This window comes from Lepisma saccharinum, chromosome 1 (genome assembly GCF_977018435.1).
Source record: "Lepisma saccharinum chromosome 1, izLepSacc3.1, whole genome shotgun sequence".
Classification (NCBI taxonomy): Eukaryota; Metazoa; Arthropoda; class Insecta; order Zygentoma; family Lepismatidae; genus Lepisma; species Lepisma saccharinum.
In genome coordinates this window covers 12,816,993-12,827,282 of record NC_139229.1, presented here as the reverse complement: position 1 = coordinate 12,827,282, position 10,290 = coordinate 12,816,993, and positions in this window count along the sequence as shown.

Sequence of the window (10,290 nt, the reverse complement as noted above, 5' to 3'; positions counted from 1 at the left end):
GTAGAAATACCAGTAGGTTGGCAACCTTGATTTATGCAATTAATTAAAGCAAGCCTCAAGCCTCAAGCAAGATTGCCAGCTCCTTGCCTTAGGTTAGGTTAGACCAAAATAAAAAACCTTGGTAACTTTTCGAGTAAAATATTGGCAACACTGCAAGACAAGCCTCAAGCAGTATTGCCAGCTCCTTGCTTGAGGTTAGGTTAGACCAAGATAAAAACCTTGGTCATTTTTTCGAGTAAGAGGTTGGCAACACTGCGAGCCCCACCGAGCCCCAGCTGGCAACACTGCGAGAAAAGCCTCAAGCAAGATTGCCAGCTCCTCGCGTTAGGTTAGATTAGCCCAAGAAATAAAAACCTTGGTAACTTTTCGAGTAAGAGGTTGGCACTGAGCCCCACCGAGCCCCAGCTGGCAACACTGCGAGAAAAGCCTCAAGCAAGGTTGCCAGCTCCTTGTTTGAGGTTAGGTTAGACCGAAAAAGAAAAACCTTGGTTATTTTTTCGAGTAAGAGGTTGGCAACACTGTGTACCTCACTATACCTCATTTTCGGGCGTAGAACCCGGCCCACTACTCTACTTATTATTATTAGTTATTGAATTTAGACACCTCCCCGATATTGTAGTTGTAGTACAGTGACAACACTTTCACGCTATTTGTGCACACTATACCGGAATCTGTGCACGCTCCTCTAAGGAATTACATGTAGAAGCATTAGAAATTCTGAGATCAATATCTCACCAGCCCAACCAATATGTCGAAATGGATCAAAACCAGTGCCAATATTTAGTGCATAATTTGTGCACTCTATGCCGGAATTTGTGCACGCTCCTCTAAGGAATTAGAAGCATTAGAATCTCTGAGGTTCATATCTGATAAGCCCAAGCACTTGATCGAAACGGATCAAAACCAGTGCCAATATTTAGCCCAATCACCAATTATTGAACAAATTCCGAGAAAGCGTGCACAAAGTATGCACTAAATATTCGCACTGGTTTTGATCAGTTTCGATCAAGTGGTTGGGCTAATGAAATAACTATCTGAATTAACTGAAACTATCTACTTTCATTTCAAAGCAAGCTTCCGATATTTTTTTACTGTTAGGTAATTAGTAATTATTTCATCCTATCTTATGAGATATTTAAAGTAAGGGTCAATATTGCAAACTGTGGTTCAAATTTATTAGTTAAATTTCTGCCGCTTTTTTGCAATTTAAGTAAGTGTTACTGAATCATTTACACATCTTCATGTTAATTGAATAAATTCTAGTATAGTTATCTTACATCTTAAAAACACGAGAAGAGACATCTATCAGTAGAAATCTAAACTACAAGTTACTAAGTTCCCCTTCTGGGACGGAAAAGAAGGTTGTTGGCAGGCAACTAGGAAAGCCTCTCAACACAATAAATATTGAACTTGTGAAAAATGTAGACCTAAAAGAGGAAGTCGATGTAGGTGGCGTGTCCGTCAATGTATCACAGGCCGACTGCCCTTTCAACGTGAACACGAAGCAGTCAATCAAGTCAACGGGTAACGAACAAAACTCCCTAAATTTTATTTGGAAACGGTTCCACGAAAGTTGCACTTCCACTACGAAGATTAGCTAGATGTTGGATTTGTACCTTTTCATATTTTTTATTGCTGAGCCGAGACCACTTTGAACAAATATTCAGTCTTTTTTCACATAAAACTGGTGCCAAAAAAACAAAACAATAAAGAACTTTCGATTTTGCATAAGAAGAAAACATTGAAGGACGCACATAAAATGTCGGGGCTTTGTATTCCGGGCTAAGGGAGCGACAAACCACAAATATCTAGCTCCGGGGCTGTGCTTGAGTTCTCTTGACAACAAGGCAAAGGCATGAAGCTAAGCATATGGTGACACGAGTACGAGCATCGAGGAAGCGAAAAGGTAAAACAAATGACTACACACTTTAGTCCACGAGTATGCCTGGGTTTTTCTCATTTTGGTCGATCAGTAGAGGCCACCCTCGGTAAAGTCCAGCGCAGATATTTCTGCCGTGCGATGCGCGAAACAACTAAAGAAGCAGTGTTGCTAATGGAGTAGATAGAAAAATCGCTGCAGTGCGCCGATGCACAGCTGTTACGTACAACAATAAAATTAGAGAATTCAGGTCTATCTAACGTTGAGTTTTAAACGTCATGCATTATACCAGGACTAGGATTAATATGTACTAACAAGTGGCTTTGTATGTAGCTACATACATATGGACTAAAAATTCGCAAAATATGAACTAACACATAAGTAAAATTACCAAAAATGCTGCAAAGAAGACTTCTTCATACGATTCCTTATTTGAGTGATTTCAAACAAAATAAAAAAATATATATATTATTTTTCATTGTATTAATGCACTGGTGGCGTTCTAACTTTTCACTCCCAAAACCCGTATACACTGGTATGGAACTGCAACGGCAGATAATAACATGCAAACGTGTTAAACCGCTACAATTGCACCATAACACTCCTCCTGAAGCAGTATTATTATTTCCTCTCTGAGATCGGCGACAGTCGGTTGCCTTTGTTGTACATTTACAAAGGATGCCGGCGTCCACAACAATAACAAGTACATATACTGCCACTAGACGATAAGCTGCGCGGCCTTCATGAACGCGTGCACGTTGCTTAGAATTTCCCGAGCTTGGCTATGCAAGGTTTTTGATTTCAACTTCGACAGAAATGGAGGCATTATGGAATTTAACGTTCATTAGCAAACACACACTTTTACATACACACACGCAATACACGCACACAACGTCAAACCGGTCAAATACTTAGTATAAAATAAAAATATGGTGCTTCCAATCCAACAAAACTCACCGCCACTTTACCTGCCTTTCGTGCTTCATTATTACAGTTGGCAACACTAGTTACTAGCTAGACAATGAACATGCACTGCATAAAAGAAGCAAGCACTACGCCGTGCTATATTGCCACATTTCCGTCCCTGCCGAAAGGTGGGAACCGCGAGCTGGAGCGCTATTCAATTGTTTTCAATGATGTTTGCGCGAGTGTGTCCAGGAATGGAATGACAATATGGCAACAATAGCGAAGGTTTTCGAGCAGGGTAGAACACATGATGCTAAGAGAGAGGGAGACGAAACGAAAATTCGTTTCTACGCAACGGCAAATTTACGTGTGTGGCACTCTAGTACACGGCTTAAACGGTTTACTGATTTTTATAATTCCGATATCCAGACATTTCCCTGCTTCAATGAAACTTCAACATTACGTAGTTTACATGACGCGGATGGAAACACTACCATCACATAATGTGGTTTCCGAATATCCCGCGTAATATACATTCCCCATACATTACAAAAAATAAAAGCTTCTTTTTTTAGCCTTTGGGCATTGGTTAACAAGGACCAAAATCCTATGAGGTTGCAAGGTTTATTTTGACCGTATTTCATCTCGGTGTTCATTCGAAAACAGGAAACGTTGAAAGCTGGACGAGACGGTATGATGGGGAGAAATTCCAGCGGGAAAAAAATGCTGAAAAACTGTTTGTACGTTGACATGATTTTTCGCCGTGTTTATATGCGGTTTCTCGCCTGTATCGAATTCGCAATTTTGACACAACCACGGCTCTTTTTCCATTCGACTTTTCGATATGAAAGCAGCGCGTTCATGTACCCCCTCCCCGCTGTCCCACTTCCGGTGGGTCTTTGTCTGTCACGTACGATTCCCCAATGCTCATTCATGCGTGACGTACATTCGGCGCCCACGTGCCCTTAAAGGGAGCATATCAACATTTGGTGATGGTGAGGTTTGCTCTTTTTTTTCGTTGGTTTCTTTTGACTCGTTTTGTCGTTCAGGTTCGTTGGTTCACGAGAACAGCCGAACACACTCTGCCATTGGCATGAGATTTCTCTAAAGTGTTAATGTAATTCGAATGATGAAATTGTAGAGATATTTTATAACAAAAAGTATTGTTTTATGTGATTTGCAGGCCGTAAATTACAGCATCAATTACTAACAGACGACATTCTACAAACGCTGAAGGAGTAAGGCTGAAGTCTTTGTGTTCCTTGACTTGTCCAAGGCGTTTAATCGTGTATCTCATCAGTAGACCTCGATTTTAGGTTTTCAACCTAATTTTTTCTTTGTAGGTAAATAAGAAATAACAAGTTATAACACCATTTTAACACCATTAAGCCTTGTTTCCATGATATGAAAAACTCAATATGCAAGGCAAGTTATGTCTGCGATTAATAAAAAAATTTAAAAAAAACAACTAATGAAGTTTTATAGTCCTAAAAACGTAATAATCCACAAATAACGGAAATACATTAATACAAGAGAACTTCCAAATCCCAGACACTAGCTATCATTTTCCAAAGGAACTTGACAATCAGGAATGCAGTGTCACACATTACCTAAGCTCTTCCTGGTCACCATCGGCGTGAACATGTCAATAGGTGAAACCCAGGAAAATCCATCTCAATAAATATCTGGAATGATAGAAGTCTTGAGAAATTTTGAGCGAACAGTCAGAGGCTGCGGAAAGACGATCAGACGTTTCAGTGAATTCAGACCTATTTTGCTTGTTAGAATCTATTTTAGGTTTATGTGCCTAAATCGAACCTTTTTTAGGTTTATATATATTTTTTTAGGTTTCGCAGGATTTTTATATCACGCAGAAGTACTTACTCTGTTTGGTGACGAAAAATTCAATGACAAATTCATTTTTCATTAAACAAGTAACTTTTGCTAACAGCAAAGCGCTGTAGTATTACAATAATTTGTGGGTAATTTTGAAAATGATGTATACAAATGAAAATTCGGTTAAGAAATTAATATTTGGTTATTATGTATACACCTATTAACATTTCGTACGGTTGTTTTGAAATTTAGTTTGTAACGATTGTATCTAATCAGAATTTTTCAGGAATTTTGCAAGGTTTTATGTTTTTTGGAACCAACTTCCGGATTTTTCAAGCTTAATTTAAGACTTTTAGAACCTATTTTAATATTTTTAGTACCTATTTTAAGATTTTTAGAACCTATTTTAAGATTTTTAGAACCTATTTTAAGACTTTTAGAACCTATTTTAAGATTTTTAGAACCTATTTTAAGACTTTTAGAACCTATTTTAAGATTTTTAGAACCTATTTTAAGACTTTTAGAACCTATTTTAAGATTTTTAGTACCTATTTTAAGATTTTTAGAACCTATTTTAAGATTTTTAGAACCTATTTTAAGATTTTAGTACCTATTTTAAGATTTTTAGAACCTATTTTAAGATTTTTAGAACCTATTTTAAAATTTTAGTACCTATTTTAAGATTTTTAGAACCTATTTTAAGACTTTTAGAACCTATTTTAAGATTTTTAGTACCTCTTTTAAGATTTTTAGAACCTATTTTAAGATTTTTAGTACCTATTTTAAGATTTTTAGAACCTATTTTAAGATTTTAGTACCTATTTTAAGATTTTTAGAACCTATTTTAAGATTTTTAGAACCTATTTTAAAATTTTTAGAACCTATTTTAAGATTTTTAGAACCTATTTTAAGATTTTTAGAACCTATTTTAAGATTTTTAGAACCTATTTTAAGATTTTTAGTACCTATTTTAAGATTTTTAGAACCTATTTTAAGATTTTTAGAACCTATTTTAAGATTTTTAGAACCTATTTTAAGACTTTTAGAACCTATTTTAAGATTTTTAGTACCTCTTTTAAGATTTTTAGAACCTATTTTAAGATTTTTAGTACCTATTTTAAGATTTTTAGAACCTATTTTAAGATTTTTAGAACCTATTTTAAGACTTTTAGAACCTATTTTAAGATTTTTAGTACCTCTTTTAAGATTTTTAGAACCTATTTTAAGATTTTTAGTACCTATTTTAAGACTTTTAGAACCTATTTTAAGATTTTTAGAACCTACTTTTAGGACATTTAGAGCCTATTTTAGGAACCTAAAAGCACACTTTTTAGAACCTAAAAATCCGAGGTCTACTCATCAGTTACTCCTTTCAAGAATGAGTTACTACGGTTTGCAATAAAATGGTTCCGGTCTTACCTTACGGGGCGAGTGCAAGCGGTGACGCTTCCTTCAGGAGCTACATCGACTCCCTCAGGGTTCGCGGAGGGAAGTATTCTATGCCCTTTTCTATAATCCCTCTTCACCGCCGACCTACCTAGATCGCAAAAATGCAAAACCAACGATTGAACTCCTGAACCCTGGCCTTGGTGCTATATACAGGGTGTCCCAGAAATTGGTGGCATAACTTCAGGAGCGTGTTCTTTACATAAACAATGAGAAACGTTTATATGAACATAGGTCCGGAAATGTTTGGTTTCCGAGTTATAGGCTGTCATAACATGTGCTCACTGGAATTTATCTATCTTCCGCAGGTGGTTTCCTGTAACACAACCAGCTATTTGATGAGTGGTACATGCTGAGTGGGCCTTGTTGAGACCATGTACACCAATTAGGAACGAGCAGATATGCACTTCATGTATGGTTTGGCAGATGGCAATGCTGTAGAGGCCCGTCGTTTGTACCACGAAAGGTACCCACATCGAAGATGCCCAGGAAAGTTAGGAGTTGTAGCACATCGCTGCAAAAACCATTGGCAGAACACGACACGCGCAGGGTAATCTGCTGGTGATAATGCCTGTACACGTTGCAGATGGTAGGGATACAACTGTTGTTCTCGCAATACTCTCGAAATAGTGGAACGAGGAATATCCACTTGCATTGCTAACTTTCGTGTGCTGATTTCAGGAGTTGCAGTCACAATATCCGGAATCTCCTCTCCCAGCACAGGAGTTGTAGATCGAGAGGTCGTCCTCTTTCAACAACACGAGGTGCAAAATGGCCAAATTCACACAGGCGGCGATGGATACTCACAAATATTTTTCTATCTGGGCATCTTCGGTGTGGGTACCTTTCGTGGTACATACGACGGACCTCTACAGCATTGCCATCTGCCAAACCATCCATGAAGTGCATATCTGCTCGTTCCTAATTGGTGTACATGGTCTCAACAAGGCCCACTCAGCATGTAACACTCATCAAATAGCTGGTTGTGTTACAGGAAACCACCTGTGGAAGATAGACAAATTCCAGTGAGCACATATTATGACAGCCTATAACTCGGAAGCCAAACATTTCCGGACCTATGTTCATATAAACTTTTTTCATTGTTTACATGTAAGGAACACGCTCCTGAAGGTATGCCACCTATTTCTGGGACACCCTGTATAAATGGTGCAAACATAATGGTCTTATAATTAACCCCGGTAAGTGCTGCTTTACATTAATTGGTTCTAGCGCTGCCATAAACAAAATTTAAGTAAATGTGTTATCAATTAATATTAATGATTCAAGGGTCCCACTCTGCACAACTATTAAGAACTTAGGCGTGATATTTGATCAGAAACTTGAGTGGCAAATTCACGTAAAATGTTAGTTCAGAAGTTTATGGTATTCTTAGATCACTCTACAAATAATCGCACTTGCTTTCGACTGATGTTAAATTACGTCTTATGCAAGCTCTTGTTCTTCCCATCTTCGAGGACTGTTTACGGTGCTAATTTTACGAAAAAAGAATGCTAAAATTGTACAAAAGGTACAGAATTCCTGCATACGTTTTGCATTTAGCTTGAACGAAGGGATCACATACTGCCTTACTTAAATGAGCTTAACCCTTAACCAGGCGCACCTCTTTCACCACCTTAATTAGGCGCGTGGGGGTAAATTTGACCCCCAAATATAAAATATTATTTGTAATCAGGTAAGATACGTATGCAACAAAAAATACTTCTATACGATTAAATTGACCATTTTCAAGAATTTAAAGTAGTTTTTGAATATAGAAAAGAGGTGCAATTAATTCTAAAAAAATAATATGGACAGACATTGCATTTTCAACATTTCAAAACCCTTTCTTGCAATAGTTAAATCAAATTATAATAATAAGGAAAGTGTGGAATAAACAATACAAAAATTACTTTTTTATAGGGTATACACTTCAAATATTTGCGTAAATTTAGCAATATCCATTTTTTTAAAAAAAAATACGAATATATATTTTTAGTACGTTTTCCCATGAAAAACATTGAAGTTCCAATACATATCAATTTTCAAAATCTCATTCATCAAAAATCTCAAAATTTTCTTCCATCTAGAATGTGGTTGGACTCTTTAATATAAAATATTTTTAGCCTTCTAGGTGAAAGTACAGTTGACAAGGGAAAGCCACCTGCTCGAATTTTCGAGAACAACTTTCTAATAGTCTGGAGGGGAGTAATGTTTGTGTATATATATCGTCCTGTTTTTGTACCTTGTTACATTTGTACTTGGTGCAGAGTCTGAAGAAGACCTTGCTAGAAGGTTGAAACGTTACGTTTAGTTTATGTTTTATAATAAAATAAATTTCTGCCTTGGTCAGCATATTGAGTTTTTCATATCATGGAAACAAGGCTTAATGGTGTTTCAATTCTGCATATTGTTGGAATGCGCTTCCACCAGATGCTCCCTCGTGTGCGACATACAGCAGCTTTAAAAGGGCAGTAACAAAAGTACTTCTCGATGAGCAGAGACACATGACGATTCAGAATGCTTACGTTGAAATCAAAACCAAATAAATTAGCAGATTTGAACCCGAGATGAACATTTGGATGTGTGTGAATGAGTAAAATTGTCTTTATCTTTTTCGAGTGTTAATTACTGAAGTATTTATTAGGAATATATGTAATGGAATACTTATGTTATAGTAGTATTGTATTTTTGTTTGTATTATTGCACTCGATTTTCCGGGTTAAGTGGTAGAGCAGCCAGAGGCTGAACTTTGCACATGAATAAAGAATTTCTAATTCTAATTATTATTAATATTATTATTTGGAATAGGGTTAAATTTAAGTTTACAGTCTATTTTGCACTCATTATCTAACTATAAAAAACAGCTTTTTGCCCTACATGAATTAATGTTATGTATACAGTTATGCAAATTGTATATATATACACCCTGTCCCAGCTAACTGTGGAGCAGGGCCGCGCATAGCGGCAGAGAAGGAGGGAAATCGAGTGGTGAAAGCGCAGCGTTGGGCCCTGATCGTACATGTACGGATGTACGGTACAGACCTTAGTCCGTAAGCTAAATGCACGGCTTGTCAACATTTGCACTTGCAGTTTTGTCCCTAATATTTCCCTAAGAAATTCTTAAACCAAGCGTACGGACCTGGAGACAAAAATACGGTCCGTTTGCCATGTGCGTACGGTATTGTCGCTTTCAAAAGTTTGCAACGCTTCCAGAGCGAAGCAGGGAAATCGGGTAACTCCATTCATTGCAGTCGCCCATTACGCAATCCCGTTTCTCTCACTGTTGATTGGTGGAGCCGCCTCGCGTCACTACTTGCGCAGATACTTGTTCTCGTTCGCCAGGTCTACAGTTAGCTGGTGGGGATATTACAAATGTAAGTAATTAAAAAAAAACATAAGTAGTAGTGGTAGCAGCAATATTAATGTTACAATAATAATAATAATAAAAGTTTCTGTGACTCTGCCTACCTGAGAAAACAATCCTCTGGGCGCCTTTAGTTATGGGTATACGCGCCTTACAAAAAACATTACTGAAGTGCCGAATTATTTTATTTTAATACTTTTTACTCTCCTTAACTTGGGTGGCTTAAAAAAATAGCATTGTACTTTTCAATACTGTATAATTACTATGGGGTTTTGATATCCTGGATCAGGGGTTCTCGATAGCGTTGTGGTAACGTTGTCGCCTTGTAATGAAGAAGTTCCGGGTTTGATACCCCGTTAATGCACATAGTGGTTCGTATCCCGATTTAAACTGTAGCTCCGGTCCCGATTATTCTGAATTTAAAACTCAAACAGATTTCCTGGAATCGAAATTTCTTGTCGATACGACACCGAAGTAGACGGATGTCTCTGTAAATTTGCCGAGACAGCTTGTCCGACACTTTAGTATGATACTTAAAGCAAATTTACCTTACTATACCACCTCTGCAGATATACTAATTGGATAACTTAATAATTATTTATGGAAAATCATTAATATTTTACTTATAGTAAATTGCAAATGAATTAGTCACGAATGTAAGCCTGTGCTACCTGGTCGCATACACAACCAGGATAAAATCTCAATTTTCTTTGGCTCGTAGCGTCGAATATAAAAATGGTATTCAGACAAGTTTTTCGTCTTACTGAGCTCTACACACTATGAAAGTTTCTATGATGACACGTTGTGTATTTTTTGTTTATATTTCGAGACTTGAGACCGATGGCAAAGTTCCTATTTT